This window comes from Macaca nemestrina, chromosome 4 (assembly GCF_043159975.1).
Source record: "Macaca nemestrina isolate mMacNem1 chromosome 4, mMacNem.hap1, whole genome shotgun sequence".
In the NCBI taxonomy this organism is placed as follows: domain Eukaryota; kingdom Metazoa; phylum Chordata; class Mammalia; order Primates; family Cercopithecidae; genus Macaca; species Macaca nemestrina.
Window position 1 is genome coordinate 93,236,348 of NC_092128.1, and position 20,709 is coordinate 93,257,056.

General features: G+C 43.7%; 1 long non-coding RNA gene across 2 annotated transcripts in view; it reads right to left on the reverse strand.

Annotated features, from left to right (window-relative positions):
• LOC112425496 (uncharacterized) overlaps positions 1 to 19,057 on the reverse strand; it is a 109,620-nt gene extending 90,563 nt beyond the window's left edge. Inside the window, exons 1-4 of one of the 2 annotated variants that reach the window (XR_003016573.2) lie at positions 16,404 to 19,057; positions 12,011 to 13,048; positions 7,816 to 8,702; positions 3,317 to 3,493 (exon numbers count right to left, since the gene is read on the reverse strand). This is a non-coding gene — a long non-coding RNA (uncharacterized lncRNA). The remainder of the gene's footprint in view (positions 1 to 3,316; positions 3,494 to 7,815; positions 8,703 to 12,010; positions 13,049 to 16,403) is intronic. The other variant, XR_011622227.1, reaches the window with a different exon arrangement.
• Between the last annotated feature and the right edge of the window lie 1,652 nt (positions 19,058 to 20,709).

Here is a 20,709-nt window from a genome sequence, read left to right on the forward strand (position 1 = left end):
AGACCAGCCTGGCCAACATGGTGAAACCCTTGTCTCTAATAAAAATATAAAAATTAGCTAAATGTGGTGACGCGTGCTTCCAATCAAAGTCACTCGGGAGGCTGAAGTAGGAGGACCGCTTGAACCCGGCAGAAGAAGGTTGCTGTCGGCCGAGATTGCGCTACTGCACTCTGGCCTGCATGATAGAGCGAGACCCTGTCTCAAAAAAAAAAAAAAAAAGTGTCAGTTATGGCTATGATCAGTGCAGGCCCACATGAGGCAGAACCCTGGGGATACACTAGGTTTCTAACCTCTTTACCAGCAGAGGGCAAGTCCACGTTTATTCCAACCTGTGTCAACAGTCTCTTTCAGCACAAGGTGGCAGCACCGGCATACAAATCTCTATATGAAACAGGGAGCCCTTCAATTTTAAATTCAATCACAAAAGCATGGGAAAGCCACATGAACTGCATTTATTCTATAAATTGGATGGTAACCTAAACCTGAAAAATGATAAAAATGTTTCTCTGTTAAGAACACATATCCATGCAAATCAGGTTTCAAGTATGAGTAAAACTAGACTGCATGGCAGACAGGAAGAGGAGCTGGATGATGTGCGGCCTCTCTCCTCTAGCCTGGCACCCCGGATGGGATTTCATACTTCTCTGTCTGGTGATTCAGAAATGTTCTTCTGTGGAAAGTCCTAGGCTGGATGCAGCAAAATTACCCGAGGTGCTTATTAAAAATGCAGATTCCCTCTCCTTTCATAGCCCATTCTGATTAAGTAGATATAGGATTAGGTACAGGCAGTTATCTTCTTCTCCTTTTTTTTTTTTTTTTTTTTTTTTTTTGAGACAGAGTCTTGCTCTGTCACTCAGGCCAGAGTGCAGTGGCATGATCTCAGCTCACTGCAACCTCCACCTCTCAAGTTCAAGCGATTCTCCTGCTTCAGCCTCCTGAGTAGCTGGGATTACAGGCTTGTGCCACCCCTCCCACCTAATGTTTTTGTATTTTTAGTAGAGATGGGGTTTCACCATGTTGGCCAGGCTGGTCTCGAACTCCTGATCTCAAGTGATCTGCCCAACTTGGTATCCCAAAGTGCTGAGATGACAGGCGTGAGCCGCCACACCGGCCACAGTTATCTTCTTAACAGGTGTCCCAGTTGATTCTAAGGCACAACCCTGTTTTGACTATCTGCATCTGTATGTTTAATAAACATAAAACCAGTGCTTAGCTATGAATATTTGGCTGTCTCTGCCTTTTACATAGTGGTTCTTTCTAGGTTCTGAACTCGCAAAGCAGTTAAAATGCAGAAAGAGCTACACTTTCCCATATGGTAGCTGCCAGCCACACGTTGCTAGTGGACACTTGAAATATCACTGTTCTGCACTGAGATGTGCTCTCAGTGTTAAATAACACCAGATTTCGCAGACTCCATAGGGGAAAAATAATGTAAAATATTTTCTTCCTAGCTTTTTATACTAATTACATGTTGAAATGATTTTTTAAATGTATTAGGTTAAATAAAAGATTTCTTAAAATTAATTTCACCTGCTTCTTTTCATGTTTTTAGTGTGACTACTAAAAATATTAAATTACATATGTGGCTCACAATATATTTCTATTAGACTGCATTGGTTAGAGGATGTAAACAGCTTTGGCAAGAATGGAGGGGAAAGTGGAAATCAGAGAAGCAGAGCCTAACAGGGCTCAAGGGAAGAAGTCTTGACCGCATGGAATTCTAACCGCATTCCTCCACCCAGGCCTCACATCCTGGCAGCCAGGCCTGGAAGACAAAAGTCCTTCAGCCTGTAGCCACTGCAGTGCTTCAGTAACAGTTTATCCACGGGACAGTTCCAACTTGAGCACATGCTGACTGCGAACACCCACTCTCCAAATAGGTTGAGTTCTGAGACAGACTGGATGTTAGTCACTTGCCGGCACTCAGAGGACATTTCACATAGGAAAAAAACGTGGTTCCTGCAGATGGTTGCTGGTATGTGGAGTGCCCCCCCCCCCCCCGGGGCTTATTGAATCTGTGCAGTAGGTGAAATCTCTACTTTTACACAAAGGAAAGCTTGATGGTTTATCGTTAAACAAAACCGTACTTGTTTGTTTGTTGTTTATTTATATATAAGACTAAGAAAGAGTATGTTAAAATAGCTTCTCTGCAATACTAGTACTGTTTTCCAAGAAAGGCAGGTTTATACTTAGCGGTGGTCCTCAGTGGAGTCCCCAGACCTGCAACATCTGGGAACAGCTAAGAAATTCGAATCTCAGGCTCCAGTACAGACTGAAGAGATCAGAAACTCTATCTAGCGGTGGAGTCCAGCAATCCACCTGGAGACCAGCCCTCCAGGTGATTGTGAGAATGCATCCTAAGATAGAGAACCACAGAGCCAGAGAAAGAAGAGGCCCTGTGAAGGGAGACCTGAGGGTATGGAGAGTTGTTGGCTCCAGTTTGGGCACATTCTCTCTCTCTTTCCATTTCTCTCTTCTCTCTTCCCCCTCCACCTCCCCCTCCTCCTCTTCCCCTCCCCCTCCTCCTCCTCCTCCTGCTCCTTCTTCTCTTCTTCCTCTTCCTTCTCTTCTCCTTCTCCTTCTCCTTCTCCCTCCCTTCCTCCCTCCCTCCTGTCTCTCCCATCTGCTGTCACTGGGAAGCTGTGTGGTCAGCCAGTCAAAAAGAGCAGATTTTGGAGTCAGGAGTTCCAGGGTTCACAGTTGAGCTCCATTCCCTACTGGGTGACTGAGGGCAGTTTCTAAACTTCTCTGATCCTGTTCTGCCATCTGAAGAAGGGGAAAATAATACATAGTGTTACGATTGTTATTGGGAATCATGAGCTAATGTATGGAAAAGGCTGCATGTGGTTCTTCATGCAAAGAAGCTGATTATTGTCAGTTACATGTAGGTGAGGCATCCAAAACGCTAGTAGAAAAAACCTGAGCCTTTGCATGGTATCACTGTGTCCATCGTTACCTTATCTACACCCATAGCATGCTCGCTTTTTTTTTATAGAAATTACCTATTTTCCGTGATTAGTCAGTGGATCCACAACAATTTTATCTAATCTCATTCTTACTTAGGGACTCATTAAAGTGTTATCAATCTTACGGAATTATTTAAAACCCGTGAACTCCCCCAAATAATGCTTGAGGGTTCCAACCTTCCCTGCCCCTTCACAAATCAGCTTCAGAAGCTGATTTGATCAAGTGAAACCAGTGTGCCTCGTACTTCATTCTCCTGGATTTGCTGCTTTTCTAAGTATGGTCTCACAAAATGTATACTGCTTTTTTTTTCTTTTAGTCTTCATGTTGTATATTAGATCCCTAGACTTACTTGTTCTACACATCCGCTGCTCTGTCTTCTGACCTACATCTGCATACTGCTTTAATAGAAGGGATGTTTGCAGACATGACTGTGATATTGGAATATGGAAGGATCCGTCCAGGGTCAGGAAGCAGCAGGCTGGCTTCATTCTCAGTGTTTGTTTCCCGGGTCTTTGAAGGAGAGGTGCTGCAGGGAAAAAGGTCGTGCATCAGGAAGTGTCATTTAAAAAGGACCTGAGTTGGCCTGAGTTATCATCAAATACACGCCATGGCTGTGCTCCCCACACGCCACCGTACACTAACAGGGCAGCAACCCTGATTGTCTAACAAGCAGCAGAGCCGCCCAGCAGCGACCACGTTAGGAAGAAATCGGAAACCAAGACTCCGCTGGCTGTCACCCCTTACCCACTTGCTGTCAGGTAGAGTACTTGTTTGTTATTAACTGTCTACTTTCAGTATCCTGCACCTGGGGGTGAACATCATCGGTGCTAAGACTTTAGCCTATGGGGATCTCTGCTGAGCACTAAAACCATGGGCTTCCCCTTTAGAAGAGGCAGAAAATACACTTCCCAGGTTCTCACTACCAGCTCTGACATGCTGAACTGCAGTTGGAGAAGGAGGGTGAGGACTGGGCTCAGGGCTGGGCTTCTGGTGATGGCAGGAGAGAGAGAAGCAGGTAACTTCCCTGGAGGTGGAGGCTGAGCGGGGCAAGTTCCCTCTTCCAGGGACATTCCAGACATGACAGAGGTGCACAGGCACAGACGCCCTGCTGCTTTGGCAAGCTGGGCTGCTCAGAGCTGTGTCTACCCCTTCCCGGGACATGGACCGTGGGGAGTGTCTATACAGAACCATCTAGAAGAGTTCAGAGCCTTTCAAATTTCTTTTCAAATGCATTCCTGACTGAGGACACAGCTCAAAGCTGCCTCTCAGGCTTAGAAACACTTCTTAATTTTCACTGTCGAGGGCTAGCTTTGAGTCAGATCCTTTCACCTCATCAAAAACGTGTCAGCACACAAGCTCTCCGAAATTACTCGCTTGGCTTTCTGCTCAGGGTGACTGTGGTAAAGAGGTTACAGCCCACAGGCAAACCTCAGTAATTGGCCTTGGCCTGGAGCCACACCTTGGAAGCCATCTCCCAGCAGGAATGAAAGGAGTTTGGGGACAGGGCATCAATGTCTGCCCAAGGCAAAATAGGGCGAACAGTAGCCTGCCTGTGGCACCCTCCCCACCTCTCTTCTAGAGCAGTAACCCTTCATTTTCTCAGCCTCTGCATGGGAAGTCTCATTTAGGCTCCTTAGTTCACCCACACCTTGCTATGACAAACAAAAAATGATCACCATTACAATACATGGAGTCCTTGCTATGTGAGAAGCACTGCATCAGGTGTTTTCCATGTATCATCGTGATCTTCACAACAGCTCCTCAAGGAACACATCATAATGGCCCCTTTGGTGGGAACTACAGGGACCCAATGAGGCTAAGCTACCCTTTAAGGTACAATTGGCCAGACCTGGATTTGAACCCAAGCCAGTCTGACTCAACAGCGACTGCGGTTTCCCCGACACTATACCATCTACCATTCCCAGACTTCTCAGGCTTAGGCTATGTCTGGTTTCTGCGACATCATAAAATAAACATTAATTCATGAAGAAGCAAAGGACGTGAGCCATGGGAGTCATTGGGTAAATGAATATTGAATGACTGAATGGACCGGAGCTTCTATCAGTTCCCTCTCATCCAAAGACTCAGCACCTCCAAGGCTCAGATCCCCAGGGCGCTGCTACCTCAGAGATCTCTCCGGGCTCTGCTCACAGGCACTCACCCACTGCCTGACCTTGCAGGCTCCTGGAGTTAAGCCATGAGTGGTTTCCTGTCTCTTGACAACATCTACCCAGAACTCAGACTTTGGTTTTCCTTTGTCCCTAGACCACAGCCTGAGGCAGCCAAACCCATTTCCTTGGGGATCCAGCCCAAACCAGAGAGTGTGGATAGGCCGATGGAAGAATGTTGGACCAGCTTAAAGAATGGGCTGTTCTAAATCACGAATACTGTAGGAAGCGGCTCTAAGGACCACAGGGCTGGGGGTGCACAGGAAGGGGCCAGTGCATACAGGAGAGTGTTGGTTTTATTTTCAAATTTGTGCATCAAGGCTTTACCTACATTTTTCCATCTGAAATTAGGAAAATGGAAATAAGACACCCCTAGGAGTGCACCATAGCATGGCCTAGCATTTTTTCAAATGATCTTTACATTCAAGGATGATTTGGAGGAAATGGAGATGCTGATTATTTTGTTAAACAAATGCTGCCTGTTTAGAAACCACACACAGACAGCTCATGAAGTGGGAGAATGACTAATTGCTGTGGCTAAAATCAACTCCCTTCAGCACTGGACTCACAGGGGTCTTTCTCACAAGGCCCAATTATGCAAATTGTTAAAGCAGTCCCCCCACCCCGCCCCCCCGGCATGGCAGGAAGAGAAGCTGTTTCTATTCCTTAAAACTGTTTTATCTGGCCTGAGTAGGGCACAGAGGTGACTTTCCCTTGGGGCGTGCCTGTGCTCGTGACTGTGGGCAGCAGACAGACTGAGCTGTTTCTCCTCTGCCTGTCTACACCTGTTCTCCACTTGCTCACACCCGGCTCTCTCCTCCTCTAGCAGTGGCTGCTGCTTCCCAGTCTCCGCAGCTGCCCCTTCCCAGTGTCTTCACACTGCAGGGCCAGCATGCAGTCCTCCACCCTCTTCTTTCTCTTCCTCCCTTGGTGACTTCACTCAGTCTCTTGGCTTTCAATAGCGCCTGCCTCCGAGGACTCCTGCCCAGGCCTCTCTTCTGCACCCCTGCCCACATTTCCAGGTCCCGACGCGTCTTCTTCATCTTCAGGTCCAACAGCCTCCTAACTTCCTAGGTCTAATGTGAAGGGCTGGGTCTTCCCCCAAACGATTCCACAGGAACCTTTCTGTCTCAGTATTCTGTCTCAGATGCAGGGAACAGCATCCCCATCCTCCCAGGTGCTCCAGCCAAACACCATGGAGCAGTCTTTGACCTTGGTACCCCTCCTCTGATGCCCAACCTATCATCTATCGGGACATCTGTTGGCTTCAAAATCTATCCAGAACCAAACTCTTTCTCAATCCCTCCATTACCATTGCTCTCCTCATTTCACTCAAAGTAAAAGCCAAAGTCTCCACAATGGTCTAGAAGGCACTACCAGGCACTTTCCCTCTGACCTCACCTCCTACTCTTCTCCTCCTTCTAACTGCTCCAGCCACACTGGCCCCCTGGCTGTTCCCCAGACACACCAGGCACCTCCCTTCACCTTAGGACCTTGGCGCTGGCTATTCCCACCTCCTCAGGACTTTGGTCAAATATCACCTGCCCGGTGAGCCCTGCCTGGTCACCTCCAGGAACCAGACCCTAGAGTGAGCAAGCCCTAGATCCCCAAGCTTGTACTCTCAATTTCTTGCCTTCCATATGAACTCATAACTCTATATAGAAGGTTATCACCTTCTAACGTACTTGGCAATTTACTTATTTATAATAGTTATTATTTATTGCCTGTCTCATCCACAAGAATGTAAACTCCATGAGAGAAAGGATTTTTTTTCCATTTTGTTCACTATGTATCCCAAAGGACTAGAACAGTTTCTAGGCACACAGTAGGCACTTGATAAATATTTACTGATGAATGAATGAATACTACACAAACACCTTGCTGTTTCATCTGACTGACACCTGGACCCTGAGTAAGGCACAGATGTGGCTTTCACTCGGGGTGTGCCTGTCCCTGTGGAATCTTAATAAGGGAAACACCATCCCAGGATTCCTGCTGGTGGAGGCCACTAGCATCCCGCTGACCTTTTTTTTTTTTTAATGTAATTTAATTTTTATTTTCATGAATACAAAATAGTTGTACAGATTTCCGAGGTGCATGTGATACTTTCATACAAGCATGCAATGTATAATGATCAGATCATGGTGGCTGAGGTATCCAGCACCTCAAGCATTTCTCATTTGCTTGTCTTAGGAGTATTCCAATGCCACTCTTCTCATTATTTTGAAATATACAATAAATTATTGTTAACTATAGTTATCCTATTGTGCCACCAAACACCAGGTCTTATTCCTTCCATCCAGCTATATTTTTGTGCCCATTAACTAATCTCTCCTTATCTCCCCTCCCCGCTACTATTCCCAGCCCCTGATAACCATCATTCTACTCTCTACCTCCATGAGATCAAGATTTTTAGCTCCCACAGTATGAGTGATAATGTGATATCTGTCTAACTGTGCCTGGCTTATTTCACTTAACAGTGTCCTCCAATTCCATTTATATTGCCGCAGATGACAGGATTTCATTTTTTATGGCTGAATAATATTCCATTGTGTATATCTGCCCCATTTTCTTTGCCTATTCATCCATTGATGAACATGTAGGTTGATTCCATATCTTGGCTATTGTGAATAGTGCTGCAATAAACATGGGAATGCAAATATCTCTTTGATATACTTACTTCCCTTCTTTTGGATATATACCCAGCAATGGGATGCCTGGATCATATAGTAACTCTGTTTTTAGTTTTTTGAGAAATCTCCATACTGTTCTCCATAGTGCTTGTACTAATTTCCATTCCCACCAACAGTGGACAAGGGTTCCCTTTCTCTTCATCTTCACCAGCATCTGTTATTTTCTGTCTTTTTGATAACAGCTATTTTAATTGGTGTAAGATGATATCTCATTGTGGTTTTGATTTGCATTTCCTTGATTAGTGATGTTAAGGAATTTTCCACATACCTGTTGGCCATTTGCATGTCTTCCTTTGACATATGTCTATTCAGATCTTTTGCCTATTTGTAAATTGGATTTTTTTGTTGTTATTGAGTTGTTTGAGCTCCTTAGATATTTTAGTTATTAATCTCTTGTCAAATGAATAGTTTGCAAATATTTTCTTATGTTCTGAATGTTATCTCTTGACTTCATTGATTGTTTCCCTTGCTTTGTAGAAGCTTTTTAGCTTGCTATAATCCATTTGTCCATTTCTTGCTTTAGTTGCCTGTGCATTTGAGTCTTATTCAAGAAATCTGTGCCCAGACCAATGTCCTGGAGAGTTTTCCCAATGTTTTCTTCTAGTAGTTTCATAGTTTCAGGTCCTCACTTTAAGTCTTTAATCCACTTTGATTTGATGTGTGTATATGGTGAGAGATAGGGGTCTAGTTTCATTCTTCTGCATGTAGATATCAGTTTTTCCAGCACCATTTATTTAAGAGATTTGTCTTTCAGCAATATATGTTCTTGGTCCCTTTGCTGCTGACCCTTTTTTCAAACACAACCAAAGCCATCTTGTCCATGTGTCCATGAGTTCTATTGTTGTAGAAACAGCCCCATATATCTGAAATGAAGCTGAAAAAAGGTATAAGAAATTCATTTCTGCCAGCTTGAATATCCAGCTCATCACACTCAGCCAACTCTCCTAACCTAGCTTGCCAAGAGCCACACGCCCACTTTGGGGACAAGAGACCCTACCAGAACCCTGGAGATGGGCATATTTGGTCACTGATTCTCCTTGGCCCTCATGGCTATGGACTGACCTCAATTCTCTCCAATTTCACTGCCTTGCAAATGTTTTGTTGTTGTTGCATCTACTTCCCACACTGGTGTGCATACAGTATTCAAACGGATGGCTTGAAACTTTTTTTGAGACAGAGTCTCATTCTGTTGCCCAGACTGAAGTGCAGTGGTGTGATCACAGCTCACTGCAGGATTGACCTTCCCCAGCTCAGGTATCCTCCCATCTCAGCTCCCCAAGGACTTGGGACTACAGGTATGCCACCACACCTAGTAAATTGTTTTTGTTTTTGTTTGTGATAGAAACAGGGTCTTGCCGCGTTTCCCCAGCTGGTCTTGAACTCCAGAGCTCAAGCCATCCACCCGCCTTGACCTCCCAAAGTACTGAGATTACAGGCATGAGCCACTGCTCCTGGCCCATCACAAATCTCTTAATCTCTCTGTGCCTCAGTTTCTTCATCTGTAAAATCAAGATTGTGATAATAGTACCCAGCTCACGGGCTTGTGGTGAAGATTGATTGAGTTGATAGTACAAAGTGCTTAAAACAGTGGAGGGCATACAGTAAGCACTCAGTAAGTATTAACTATTATTAGTAGTATTGTTATTATCATTACTATTAACATTAATTAATATTAATGCTAAACACAGTATCTGATTTGGATTTTTATTCCCAGCACCTAGTACAGTACCTGGGATAGAAAGTGCTCAGGAAAAGTTTGCTGGATGGATGAATAAATAAATAAATAAATAAATAAATAAATAAATAAATAAGGATGAGCGATTTCAATGCAGGGGCTGTATGTCTTCATCTCTGTTTAGTACAAACCTAGTCCCTAATAATTCTTTAAAAATGCATGCTGAATTTTGAATCAATGGCACACGGGAAAGTTTCTGCATTTATCTTCTACAGTACAGAAAGCCTTGGAGGAACATAAAAAAACCAAAATCAGTGATAGCATTGAAGGAGTGGGGGTGGTGCCTAAGAAACTCTGGGAGATGGGGAGACCAAGTTGTGACTTTGGGAACAATTTTTAACTTTTCTAGGTTTCTGTGTTCTCCTCTATCAAATGGGGCTAAGATGAGTCTCTGGATCCTAAGAGGGCTAAACCAGATAATGCTTGCAAAGTGCACAGTTCTAGGCCTGGTACCTGCTAACTGCTCATTCAATAAGTGTTGGCTTTAAAACCATGTGTCAAGTACAGCTGACACATGCCCCTCTGCCCATCAGGCTGCAGGGCTTGACCAGAAGGTGAGGGGCCCTGATTTATGGGACAATAGCCAACTACCCACGGGCCCATCTTTCTACCCCATCTTTCTAAATATCTTAACCAGAGGCTTCTCTTTCTTGTGCCCTCTTACCCATGATCCAGGGACAATCTAAGCAAGTTCCTGCTACTATAACCAGAACTTCTCTAATTGTCATGTGCAAGGTATTTCTCCAAAACCTTTCAAAGAAGTTCAGACAAGTCGTACCCCTTCAGCAGACTTTAAAATGAAACTGGGCATTTTCCACTGGTTTCCTCACCCCCAACTTCCTCCCTTGGACCCTCTCCAAGTCTACGCAGCTGATGGTGTCTTGGGAAGGAGACTCGGAGCGTGATGAATCGAGCATTCAGTCACAGATTATATTCATCTTTATGCTTGCTCAATATAAACCAAACTTTTGCCTTAGTTGGTTTAAATCCAGAAAATACCCAGCAGTTTATAACTTATCTCTGACCATTCTATGAGGGCTGTATGATTAATCTTTTTTGATGTCTTTTTTTTTTTTGAGACAGAATATTGCTCTGTCACCCAGACTTGAGTCCAGTGGTATGATCTCAGCTCACTGCAACCTCTGCCCCCTCAGGTCCAAGCGACTCTCATGCCTCAGTCTCCTGAGCAGCTGGGATTACAGGCACCCATCACCACGTCTGGCTAATTTTTGTATTTTTTAGTAGAGACAGGGTTTCGCCATCTTGGCCAGCCTGTTCTCAAACTCCTGGCCTCAAGTGATCTGCCCACCTCAGCCTCCCAAAGTGCTGGGACTACAGGTATGAGCCACCACATCTGGCCTAAAATGTCATATATTTTGAACTGATTGACTTCTCCAAAAACTTATGGTTATTAGTTGAGAGAGAAAACTTGAGAGAAAGTTTCCCTGCACTTGGATGAGAGGAAATTAGAACAGCCTCCATCTCTGGTGCTGGGGAGTATCAAACAAGGGGAATTGGGAGAAGGATGGGGGCAATGGCATAGCTCTTTGCCTTTCAAAATTAAAAATGGGATGCTGCTTTATATTACAGATCTAAGGAATTAGAAGAGCAGCAAACCAAGCAACTAAGTTTGTTCTCTTTGCATAAACTTTAAAAAGCCAGCTTAAAAGTTCTCAAGCTTAAAATTTGAAAAATGAAAACAAATGCATGACATGTCAGAGGGGATAATTCCTACATTTTTGGAAATGTTCTCATGTTTTCTCCATTTCATCCTATGAATGAGAATGCCATCAAAGGGGAATAATGCTATTCGTAGAGTGCTCATCACCACAGTAACCATTGGGCATCTCTACCCTTTACTATCTTCATTTCAATTGTAATAAATGAGTTACAAATCTATATCTGGGGCCCTAGTTATGTATTTACCATATGTTCACACCACACACACACGCACACACACACACACGCACATATGTGGTGACTAAGACTAAGAGTGAGCCTAAAAGAATGATTTGGAGCGGGAGCTGTTGGAGGTAATGGTAGGAAAATAACAGGGATTCACTCAGTCTCATTTTCTACTAAATTTCAATAAGGAGAAGCATGCTCAGCAAATGTTTGTTGACTATATGAATAAATGAAATGGTGCATTTAACCAGAATTGCATATTTAAATATGGTGGTAGTGTGTACAATATTAGAGGAAGGAAATGCAGGCAACAAGGAGAAGGCTTCTGCGATGATCTATAACACTGTGATATTGCCATTCTGTGCAAAGTTGCTCACATTTTGACATTCGTGCTCATTTTTAATTCCCAAAAACAATCAACTGACCTTTCAACTTCCTTTTATTACCGTAAAATATATGTAATAGATACCCTCACCCCATTCCTCACTCACCCCCCAATTAGCTTTACCTGGTGCCTAATCCACAGTTCATCCCGGACTCACCCTATCCCTCCTTAGACTTCCTCTGTATCCTTTACCCGATCCTTCCAGGTGTCCAAACAGTGTCATCCGGTGTCCTGACATTGGGGCCCCAGTGGATTGACCCACGGTGGAAAGGAAGAGTGAGAAGAAATCAGAAGGAAGAATTCAGGAGTTGTGGCAACAGAGTGGATGTAGCAGAAGGGACACAGAGAGTGCCTAAAGATGACTCTTTGGTCAGCATGTGATGAAAAGAACGAAGACATTGGGGAAGTGGGGAGCAGAAGCGGATGTGGGCCCAGGAGGAAAAGAGTAGGTTTGGACTGGGGTATGCTGAGGTCAGTAGCAACATCAAAGTCCTGAGCACCCTCATGTTGTTGCAGATTCCAGACAGCAGAGAGAGATGGCAAAAGATGCATGGAAGAGAGACACAGCAGGGTCGGGTTCTGGCCTCAGGAGCCAAGGGGGAAGTGCCTGAGAAGGAGATCCCCAAATGAGGTCTGTGTCAATGAGGTCATTAGGGGACTGGCTTCCATGTATGCCAGGCCATACTTCCTGGATTCCCAGCATTGAGAAGACCAAACGCTTCTACACATTTATTATTGAAGCCCCCTGCAAGTTGAAGGCAAAGGAAGTGGCCAATCTCCTAAGCCGTGTGTGACTGAGGCAGTTGTCAGAACTGTGACGAGGGAAATGCTCATTATTGTATCCCTCACTTGGCCAAATAAAGAACTTCTTAGAATTCTTCCCCTATGACAAAACGGGGCTGTGATTTGGAAAGCCGCAGGCAAATTTGCTAGGGCCACGGTAACCCAGCACCACAGACTGGGTGGCTTCAAGACTGGATGGCTTCAACAGAAAGTTACTGTTGCTAAATTCTGGAAGCCAGAAGTCCAAAATCAAGGTACTCGCAGGGTTAGTTCGATCTGAGGGCTGCGAGGGAAGGCTCTGTTCTAGACCTCTCTCCTAGGCTTGCAGGCATTGGTCCTGATGTTCACAGCGCATCCTTCCTGTGCCTTCACATCGTCTTCTCTCTGAATGTATCTCTGGGTCCAAATTTCCCTATTTTAAAATAAGGAAATCAGTCCTATTGGGTTAGCGCCCTCCCCCCCTCCTTCACTTTAACTTGATTACCTCTGTAAAGACCCTACCTCCAAATACGATCACATTCTGGGTACTGAGGGCTAGGACCTCAATATCTGAATTCAGGGTGGGTGGGTGCACAATTCATTCCATAACATTAAGAAGGAAGGAATGAGTGCCCACGGAATCACACGCTCACTTGGGGAGAGTTCAAAGTGTGCAGAGCGGGTGGTCATAGCCTTGCCTCAGGCCTTCGGAAATCCCCTGAATCTGGTTTTCCCAGTTCTCATAATCTCATTTCACCAAAATACGGCATCTCAATACATTCCATGCATTTCTGGTGTCAAACTCATTCTGGTGAATGCTAAGCAATGTCCTAACTACGTCTTAACTGGGTGGTTTAACTGGTTTGGTTAACATAGATCTCTGAGGCATTTCACCCATTCCTTAAGCCTAAACAAATCTCATCCAGGTGTTTAAGATATTGCACAATATTAGACCATTTGAAGCTCCATATCCTTGGGGCAATCTAGGTTGGTGATGCAAGTGGCTGGTAACTGTTCTCAGTCTCATCGCCATAACGGAACCCTGTGTCGTGTTCCTCCGCACTGGTGTGAGGGACACTACTAAGTGAGGCAGAGTTTGCACTCAGGACAGATAAATATGGACTCATGCACAGATTCCAGCTGAGTCCCTCCAGTGTGCTAGGTACTATGTCCAGCCCCCCAGGATTCACCTGTAAGCCGGAGTCTTTTGGATGAGAGAGGGAATTCTCATATATCCACAGGCAGATGGAATTTACAAGTGGAAAGACCTAGAAGTTCAGAGACAGGGGGACTGAACCTTTTGCTTTCAGTCAGAATCTTTGCTTACGGTTGTGCAAATGTTTGCACTGGTGGGTTTCTATGCCATAATGTGCTAAATATTTTTACATTACCCTTGCACATAAGCATACTGTTGGGAGGGAAAATGAAGAGGGTAGAGTTGGTAACAAACTCAAGCTAAAGAAATGGGATTTGGATGGGTACTAAGTCCAAAGAATTAACTTGAGGAAAATGAACCAGGATTCACACAGGAGTTTTGAAACATCTCAATATCAGGACCCCTTTACCCTCTTAAAACTTACTTCGTGAGGACCTTAAAGAGCTTTTGTATGTGTGATTTATGTGTATTAATATTTACTATATTAGAAATTAAAAGTAAGAAATGGCTGTAATATGTGTTCATTCATTTAAAATAACGATAACAAATGATTTTTTAACATTAATAATGTTTTTCATGAAAAGTAACTATATTTCCCCCAAACCCCACAAAATGTAATGATAAGATTGGCATTGTGTTATATTTTTAGAAATTTATTTAATGTCTGGTCTCAGAGAAGATGGCTAAAATCTCATATCTACTTCTGTTACTTATGTTGTTTTGACTGAAGTATAAAAAGAAAATCCAGTCTTACACAGTAAAGTCAAGTCTTAGACAGATATATAGTTGGAAAAGGCAGGATTTGCGATCTCACAAAAAGAACCTAGGGACCCCCAGTGGTCCCCTGGCCACATTTTGAGAATTGTTGGACTAATAGTGGTTTTATAATCTTATTATATCCTGATTGGATTTCTCTTTCTAACTACACCATTAAATGGAAACCCACATTTCCGAATTTTAATCCATAATATGAAATTTTAGATACGGATTAGTGTCATATACATACATGCAAAGTCTTAACTCTTTCTACCTCCACGTTTAAGAAGTCGGTTTTATTATAACAGTCACCTTTTTTTTTTTTTTTTTTTTTTTTTTTTTGAGACAGAGACTTGCTCTGTACTCCAGGTTGAAGTGCAGTGCCATGACCTTGGCTCACTGCAACCTCTGCCTCCCGAGTTCAAGCGATTCTTGTGCGTCAGCCATCCGAGTAGCTGGGACTACAGGCACGCACCACCACACCTGGCTAATATTTGTATTTTGAGTAGAGACAGGGTTTTGTCATGTTGGCCAGGCTGGTCTTGAACTCCTGGCCTCAAGTGATCTGCCTGCCTCAACCTCCCAAAGTGCTGGGATTGTGAGCATGAGCCACTGCACGAGGCCTAAAAGTCACTATCTTTTAGTTTGTTTGCAGTGAAAATAATAGTTTAAAAAATAAATTAGAAACAGACACTATTGCCCAGTATCTATATTTAATCACAGAAATATTTCTTAATGCTTCCAACTCCGAAGTCCCAGACATTCTCAACTATGTACTGTAGTTATAAATAATATGAAGGCTGGAGCACAGTGGCTCATGCGAGTAATCCCAGCACTTTAGGAGGCCGTGACAAGCAGACTGCTTGAGCCCAGGAGTTCAAGACCAGCCTGGGCAACATAGTGAGACCCCTCCCCCGCCTCATCTCTACAGTAAATAAATTAGTCAAGTGCGGTGGCATGTGTCTATAGTCCCAGCTACTCAGGAGGCCGAGGTGGGAGGATCTCTTGAGCCCAGGAGGTCAAGGCTGAAGTGAGTTGTAATTGCACCACTGCATTCCAGCTTGGTTGACACAGCGACAGCCTTTTTCAACAAGAAAAAAAAAAAAGAAAGAAAATATGTATCCCTGCACCATAGGAAATAGGAAGTATTGTGTGACTTTTTCTTGGTCTTTCGAGGAACTATGTCATGTGAATCATGATGACTGCTGAAAATGCATAGGAAGATAAAGAAAAGTGACTTGTTGCTCAACTGTTTCAAGCCCAACTCTGAGTACCAAACTGTGGCTCCCTAAACTAACCCAGAGGGCTTGACTCTGACAAAGCTCTGGCTGTAGCCATAAGATTGACCCTCAAAAATCTTACCTGAGATATCGACGGTCTCACTCTGAAAGCAGACCACAAATTGTGTTTATAATCTAGTGGTTTGCAGGATATGATGTACTACTTAAGACAGTGAATAGGGTGACCAAGTTTGGTGCAACTAGTCTGCAGATGCCAGAAAGGCTGAAGAAGCCTGCATGAAACTAAGTTTCTGGCCAATGGTTCCAGCCTAATCTCAGACCCTGGGAACAGAGAAGCACCGCTTCGTCTCCTCCTGCAGGTAGAGATTCACTGCATTCACCTTCGTAAGCTCCCCTTCCACCAACCTTGGGCACCTTTTGCATCCTATAAAGGTCCTCTCCTTGAGCACCTGCTGCTTTTCCCTGTGCTTGTCCTGTCTCACTCAGGTCTATGATTCCCCTGACGACACTCCCCGCCCCCCCCCATCTCAGCTGTCGTTCTCAGCCTCGCTATCCACTCTCATTCCTCACCTGAGTGTTCCAGCAAGATCACTGTTCTACAGAAGCTCAACCTTCAAACTTGCAATACACATTACCTGGGTCCTGCTTCGTCTCTGTGCTCTGTGCTCAGCCCTGGTGTAAGATCAGTGTTCCTGTCACTCCATCTCCTTTTCCAGGGATATTTGCATCTTTAGTAGTAGGCTTCATTGGTGGTCCTTCAGTAGAGTGTCACAAAGAGAAGGGAAAACACTCAGGTACTATGAGGAGAAATGTTGGGTACTATTGAGAAATCACAAGGACACCTCTCACTCCTACCCCCAAAGCTACCTTAACTTATTCCTGTCAAGACAGGAGGGTTGGCCAGGTGGGGTGGCTCATGCCTGTAATCCCAGCACTTTGGGAGGCCGAGGCAGGTGGATCACCTGAGGTCAGAAGTTTGAGACCAGCCTGGCCAACATGGTGAAACCCGATCTCTACTAAAATTACAAAAAATTAACCAGGCATGGTGGCAGGTGCCTGTAATCCCAGCTACTTGGGAAGCTGAGGCAGGAGAATCACTTGAACCCAGGAGATGGAGGTTGCAGTGAGCCAAGATTGTGCCACCGCACTGCAGCCTGGGAGACACAGCAAGATTCCATCAAAAAAAAAAAAGACGGAAGGGTCATGCCCCAGAAAACTCAACTCGAGGTCTTTGATTTGGTGTGAATTTCCCTACTTTCTTTGCTTGAAAGAAACCTGTCCTACTTTTTCTAGACTTATTTGAAGAAAAACTAATAGTGATTTCCAAGCTTCAACTGAGAATTTGTAAAGCATAGCCTATAATATCTGGCATTGTTTCCTCCAGGGCTGCTAGAGGGGCCAGGGAAAAGCCCAGGAACTTCAGGAAGGGGTTTCTTGCTGAGTGTCAATGTGTTTTTGCAACAATGACAAAATGATATTGTGCTTTTAACACTTGATAGGAAAGGATACATTTCTTTCTGCCTCCTGGCAAATCACTGAATCTAGGGCAGTATCTGTCAGGCTGAACTTTTCCAATACACACTCACCTTTCCTTTGTGTTTGTTTTTTCTTGATAATGATTCCATTCCTAAGTTTTCTTCTTACGTTTATGTCTCTCCTGGATGTTATGCAGCCATCCAATGCTGAGTATGACACTCCACTGAATCACAGTAAGAATAGTGTTGATCTGCGTCTTCATTGCATCCATCAGTAGATTGATGCCCAGACAGATTTCATATGGAGTAGAACTGGCTGTGAGGTTTTCTGAGATGACTGATGGATTAGGCCTCTCACTCATGGAAGGTTTCATAACCCCAGCTTATCTCCAGAGAAGGCCTCATGTGTCAGTCAAAGGTGAAAGAAGATATTCCGTTCTCAATTTTAGTGTCCCATAAAAAAGATTGGGCAAACACAGAGGAAAAGGTACTGTGCTTACTTTTAAAGAAATATTACAGTTTTATAGTTACTGGATTGCATTCATGGATTGAGCTGTGGATTAGGAATAATAGGACCTAATGATATAATGTGGTTTATTTAAAAATGTAAACACACACTCATATTTCATGGAGCAATAGAGGAAAATTTCTTCTGAAAGAGCAAATATGCTGAGGAAAATCAGACTCATGAATTCCTGCACATTCCTAGCTTTATGACCCCATGGTTTTATTTGGTTAATGTTCACTTTCCACAGTTGGCTACCAAAATAGCTTTCCATTCCAAGGTTGTTACTGCAAAGTAAGGAGCTCAAGTGTCCCTCTCACACTTCACCGGATATTAATTGTTCAGAGCTCTTGCCCTCCCTTTCGCAATGTTCCTGATTTTCATACTTCCGATTGAGAAACTACCACACACACTGAGGATATCCTGCTTGGTCAGCAGGCTGGCTATTCTAAGTGGCAACTCTCAGGGGAGATGTCTTCAGTACTTCTCCAGAGTGTTGCTTTGGGGGGCACTCCTGTGCCGTAGTAGTTCTGATGCTTATCAGATCCAGATCATTCTACTAACAATGGTCTTGAGCCAACATTTGTCATTCAAAGGTTGCTCTCTTATTGAATTGCCATGGCTAGGCAATCAAGTTATTTAGAAACAGTGGACACTTTTAGATGTGCTTTCATGGTGATTATATGGTTTTACATGAAGTTATGCAGGAAAATATCTTTTAGGAGCCCCAGATACTCAATGAGGCACCATCACATTGAACAGAAATAATTGCAAGTAGGAAGGTGATTTGAGGAAGTGATAATCCCCCAGTGGAATCTGGTTTTGAACTGTGACGTCTTACAGCATTTCACGATTGTTTTGTTAGTGCCAGGAAATCTGATCTGGGAGAAACATTGGCACTTTTACTAAGGCTCACATCATTAAAGTTTATTTCTTTATTTGAGGGAGAGAGCTTGTTCCAAATTGGAGAAAACCAAGAGAACAGTTAGTAGGACTTAACTTCTGACTCTGTTGATGTCTTAGTTATTTATTGCTGTGTAATAAACGACCCTAAAATTTAGTGGCTGAAAACAAAAACCATTTTATTGTTCTTGATTCCGTGGGTCAGGAATTCAGACAGGGCTCAATAGGGATGGTTCACCTCTGCCCCACATGGTGTTGCCTGGGGCTCAAAGATCTAAGATGACCTCACTCACGGGTTTAGGCATTGGTGCTGGCTGATGGTGGGGGTAGCTCACTTCTCCTCCAAGGGCATCTCTCTTTTTTTCTCTCTCTCTCTCTTTATCTTCCCCCCCCCAACTCCCTCACCCCACCCTTCACTCTTGCTCTCACTCTCTCTCTGTGGTCTCTCATCATTCAGCAGTCGTATTTACACTGAGGTAGCTGGCTCACCAAAGGAACTGGAAATGCTCTCAAGGATCAGGAATCAGTGTCACTTCTCCCACATTCTACTGACCTGACCAAAGTAAATCTCAGGATCAACCTAGAATCATGCAGAGAAGAAAGACTCCGCTTCTTGGCTGAAAGAGCTGCATGGTACACAGGGTTTGTTGGTGGCCATTTTTTGCAGAAAAGCACTACAGTGGCTGACTCCTGGCAAGGTGTTTCTAAGTTCCTTCACTGGACAAATTAATATTAGCCAATTGCCTTAAAGAAATAGAGTTATCTTATTTGGTGGACTCCCAAATGCCATCCACACTGTGTGTAAGATGCACATTGTTTTATGCATTGTTTTAAAAGAAAGCCACCAAAAAAGGGACATGATATCAATTGTTAAGATCAATTTCAGAGATACTAAATGATGAAGGAAATATGCGTATTAGAATTAATAAAAATGGTAGTTATTCACTATATAACTCAACAGAATTTAAAAATGAATGGATAAAAATCTGAGGTGTAAAAATAGGTCACTCTTTTGATCACTGAGTCTATTAATTGAGTATCAACTTACATAGATCTTATCCTGACTAAGGTGCTGATGATCTGGCCTACTGTCTAGTAGAACAGGGCCTTAAGGAACCATTATTTCTCCCCCAACCCCTCATCAAACCATAAGGAAAAGCCTGATGAGGAAAACAAGCAATGAATCAGTAAAATGAACATTTTAAAGAATAAGAGATCCTGCGAGTGTCTGGGGGGAAATAAAGAAGGTGATGAGGGAGAAGAATAAACCACCTCCTTTAGACAGGGGTGGCTACTGAAGGGCATCTGAAGAAAGGATGTTGAAGCAGAGACCTAGGGATTAAAAAGGACCAGCCATGCAAAAAGCAGAGGAAGGTGCTTGTATTAGTCCATTTTCACGCTGCTGATAAAGATATACCTGAGACTGGGTGATGTACAAAAGAAAGAGGTTTAATTGGACTTACAATTCCACATGGCTGGGGAAGCCTCACAATCAAGGTAGAAGGCAAGGAGGAGCAAGTGCCATCTTACATGGATGGCAGCATGCAGAGAGAATGAGGAAGACATAAAAGCAGACAGCCCTGATAAAAACATCAGATCTCATGAGATTTATTCACTACCACAAGAACAGTATGGAGGAAACCGCCCTCATGATTCAATTACCCCCACTGGCTCCCTTCCACAACATGTGGGAATTATGAGAGTACAATTCAAGATGAGATTTGGGTGGGGACATATAGCCAAACCATATCAGTGCTCTAGACCAGGCAGAGGACACAATAAGTACAAAGTTGCTGAGATGGGAAAGAGCTTGGCACATTCTTAGAATTGAAAGTAGATTGGTTTCATTGGAGCACAAAGAGCAAATTCCTCCATTAAACATCTGTTTAAATATCTGCAAAGCAAAACAACCACAACAAAAACCAACTAGATCCAGAATTTTCCAAGTCTATCAACATCTTTGGGAGGAAAAAAATGAGCCCCATAGTAGGTTTTCTAAACTCTCTTACTAGCCAGATGTTGAGAATGTTTCTTGGGTTTATAGGAGGTTATTCATTA